Source organism: Palaemon carinicauda, chromosome 21, assembly GCF_036898095.1.
Source record: "Palaemon carinicauda isolate YSFRI2023 chromosome 21, ASM3689809v2, whole genome shotgun sequence".
Lineage (NCBI taxonomy): Eukaryota > Metazoa > Arthropoda > Malacostraca > Decapoda > Palaemonidae > Palaemon > Palaemon carinicauda.
This window is the reverse complement of record NC_090745.1, coordinates 125,366,169-125,370,737: the sequence shown is the minus strand read 5'-3', so window position 1 is coordinate 125,370,737 and position 4,569 is coordinate 125,366,169.

The window sequence follows — 4,569 nt, the reverse complement described above, 5'->3', positions numbered from 1 at the left end:
AGTAACAACATTAAAATGAATATTTCCTATATAAACTATAAAAGCTTTAACAAAACAAGAGGGAGAGAAACTAGATACAACAGTGCGCCCGGGTGTACCCTCAAGCTAGAGAACTCTAATCCAAGACAGTGGAAGACCATGGTACAGAGGCTATGGCACTACCCAAGACTGGAGAACAATGGTTAGATTTTGGAGTGTCCTCCTAGAAGAGTTGCTTACCATAGCTAAAGAGTCTCTTCTACCCTTACAAAGATAATAGTTGCCACTGAACAATTAGAGTGCAGTAGTTAACCCCTTGAGAGAAGAAGAATGTCAGCTTTATGAGACCGCACATGATTATAGGTAAAAACTTTGATACTAGCCTAAAAATTAGTTGTCACGTGGCACGTCCATATTATATGCATCCAAGAACGACAGATTTGACTTCGAATTTCTTCGTAGAGGAAGAACTTTACTGCTAGTCTCAGAAAGATTATCTATGGAGGAAGAATTTTGTCATTTGGGCTCTCCTTCTATTTAATCTTGCAGAGGTGAGTTTGAAACTGAATGGTGCGTTTTTACTTAATGTAATGAAATAAAAAAAAAATCTTTTGGGTAAGTGTGTGGGTTTGGAGTTGTATTGTTGACATTTTAGGCTGTAATTTTTAATTTCTTAGCAATTTTAAGGTGAGGATTTTCACCTAATAGACCTCCACTATTCAGACTTAATTCATAATGTTTAAAACGTTTATTTACGTTGTTGTGGTGGCCTATTGAAAACGTTCCTGCCCGGGGGTCTGCTGGACTGGGGTTTGTGTTACGCTGACTCGTTAGTTTCTTGTAGTGTCTGCAACCTCACCCTCTTTGAGCTAAGGATGGGGGTTTTGGGGTAACTAGCCCTGATCAGTGTTTAGAGAATTGTCCTGTTAGCCAGGGCATTGTCACTGCCTCTTGGATGTGCCATTCATGCGTTGCCTTCAAAACTTTATTATTATTATTATTATTATTATTACTTCTTGCTAAGCTATAACCCTAGTTGGAAAATCAGAATGCTAAATAAATATTTCCTATAAAAACTAAAAACTTTAACAAAACAAGAGGAAGAGAAATAAGATAGAATAGTGTGCCCGAGTGTACCCTCTAGGAAGAGAACTCTAAGTTAAACATGATACACTTTATTACCACTTTTTCTGAAATTTAATAATTGTGAAGTGCAGCTCATATAAAGCTACGAATTAGTTTGGGGATATTTTGTATGCAAGTGTAGGTTGTAATCGTCCTTATTACTAAACAGAGGAACAACTCTTGTGAACATCTCATAATTTAAAAAGCTCTTCTAGGAGAAGGACTCTTGAAAATCAAATCATTGTTCTCTAGTCTTGGGTAGTGCATAACCTCTGTACCATGGTCTTCCACTGTCATGGGATAGAGTTCTCTTGCTTGAGGGTAGACTCGACACACTATTCTATCTTATTTATCTTTCTCTTGTTATTTTGAAGTTTTCATAGTTTATATATAATAGATTTATTTCAATGCCTGTATAATTGTTAGACTTTCCTTATTTCATTTCCTCACTGAGCTATTTTCCCTTTTTGAGCCCTTGGGCTTATAGCATCCTGCTTTTCCAACTGGAGTTGTAGTTGAGCCCGATATAATAATAATAATGATAATAATAATAATAATAATAATAATAATAATAATAATTATAATTATAATAATGGAAATATTTATCACATCAGTAAAGTTTGTTTTTATATATTTAGATTGGATGGTAGCTTTCAATATATATAATTTTTAAGTGATGATAGAATTTTATATGTGATAGAAATAAAGTACAGATTTATCGGAAAAGAAAGGGTTTTTAATCTACAAGAATGGGTGGTGATAGAGGATAGAAGTTACAGATGATAGTGAAATATTTTAGAAAGTTTGCGCGCTAAATCTGGGAAACTATATTGACTAAAGTTAAGTGTCAATTGTGTGAAAACTGAAAAAGTTAACACGTGTTTTTGACCGTAATTATTGAAAATTACAGTGGAATGAGAAAATAATTATGCAATCTGTGACCCACACACTGACTTTGAGAGTTAATTAGAATATCGTCAGTGAAATTTCTAATTTATTGTCATTATTTCCAATAAACATATGCATTGCATGCACTGACAAACATAAATGTAGGAATTTTGTTTATTGATTTATTTTTTTCTTTTGACGCTCTCTTAAATTTTCGTTAACGTCCCATTTCCAACTAATACTCTCCAATTTAAGAACCATCTGCTTTACCCTTTAGTTAAAGCAAGTAATTCCACAAAAGATTTGGCATTTTTGCTGTAATATCTCTTTTCTCATAATTAGAGTTGACAAAACGACCGTTCTATCGCTCTTAAACTTATTATTATTATTATTATTATTATTATTATTATTATTATTATTATTATTATTTTTATTATTATTACTACTACTACTACTACTACTACTACTACTACTACTACTACTACTACTAGCTAAGCTACAACCCAAGTTGAAAAAGCAGAATTCTATAAGTCCAATGGCTCCAACAGGGATAAAAATCCCAGTGAGGTAAGGAAATAAGGAAATTAATAAACTGCAATGTCCTCCAATTTCCAAATTTGATAATATGAATATCCGCTCCCGAAATATGAGGATTTTTTTTCTAGAGATGAACACTTACTTTAATAATCCCAACCAGTCTTCAAATGATTATTTCTTGGAGCAAAAATCAAAGTTTTCAATAACAGGTAAGATATCAAACTGGGGTTCTTAGGCTGAGGAAGTCATGTATGTTTTATATGATAATTGATTTTTATCTAAAGAAGACTTCATGAAGGGTAATTTCAGTTACTGTTCTTACATTATTTTATTTTCCCTTGTTTTGTCTTCTTACTGAGCTAATTTCTTGTTGGGACCCCTGGGCTTATAACATCCTGCTTTTCCTTCTAGGGTTGTAGCTTAGCAAGTAATAATAATAATATCTTGATAAGTATTTTTTTTTTTTTCCAAAGAATGTCTTAAGGGGTATTTTGCAATGTTTAAAATGTATTTCTCCTTGAAAACGTCAGTTTATTTATTTATTCCAAGCCGTGTATACTCATAAACTAGAACCCTTTGATATGATTATGCCTCCAGGAAAAAAGGTTTGTGTGACTTACAAATGAGTAAGTACTTATAAACATTAATCATCAAAACCACAAAGAAAAGCACGTACTGAAAAAAGGGTATTTCAAGTTATCAAAGAAAAAGACACCTTTAAGAGACGTATGCAAAATAATTCGTTATATGGAACGATGGAGGAAATTTACTGTTCGTAACGGGAAATCTGAGATGAAAAGAAATCTATTTATGGAAGGGAGAGCAGTTGCAATAATAATACAGAAGGAAAAACATTTACACATAAAGACACACACAAACACTCACGTGCGATCACAAAAGAAGCAGAGGAAGGAAGAGAAGACAATGGATTGATGAACTAAGAAAGTTTGCGGGTGGGGACTGGCATAGAAAGGTCATGTCTGAGGCCTTTGTTTTGCAGTGGACAAGTATCAAATGGTGATATATACAGTATAAACGCATATATATATATATATATATATATATATATATATATATATATATATATATATATATATATATATATATATACACACACATACATACATACATACATATATATATGTGTGTATATTCTATATATTTGTGGGTGGGTTAGTATATATATTTATACATACATATATAGATAGATACAATATTCAGTAGTTATTGTTTTTTCACCAGTAAAACTAATACACTAATAGGTTTGCTGCTGATATTCTACACTGTTAATCCTCTTCCTTTCATTCCCAACGCTTATCCCCAATCCCAAGTTAGCCTCAGATAATCCAGTCCGGGATCCATTAAGCAAATATGGCCAGCGCCTAAGAAATAAATGTTGAAACAACTGTGGAAATCTCAGTCACTTAAATTCTCCTCAATTTTGGTAACGATGAATTTTTACTTTAATGTATTGGCATCCATGAATGGTAACTGTGATTGCACAGAGGGGATATATTGAATTTACTTTCATATAGGAGGATCTAAAGCTAAATTTGTTCTATAAAATTCTGCCATTCTTCTCTGAATGAAAGCTCAAACTGTGAAAATCCGGGTTATCCATAATTTTATCACTGAAAAAAATTCTTTAAATTCCTTCAATGAACTGACGTATGTCAATCTTCTCAGTTGAAATGTTGGACAATGTGAGAATTGCAGTTTTGTCCAAATGCAGTTATAGTGTTTTTGGATTGAACAGCAAAAGGTCAGAGGTAAATCAACGGCCCCTCTTTTTTATGATCACATTTTGTCTGTGGAATCCACAGTAGTTCATTAACCCTCTTTCTCTTAGGAGAAAAGTGGTGAAGTGTATAGCTATATGTATATTTAGTCTATACTACATACGCACGCACACACATACACATATATATATATATATATTTATAAATGTGTGTGTACTGTATATATATATATATATATATATATATATATATATATATATATATATATATATATATATATATATGTCTGTGTGTGTATTTA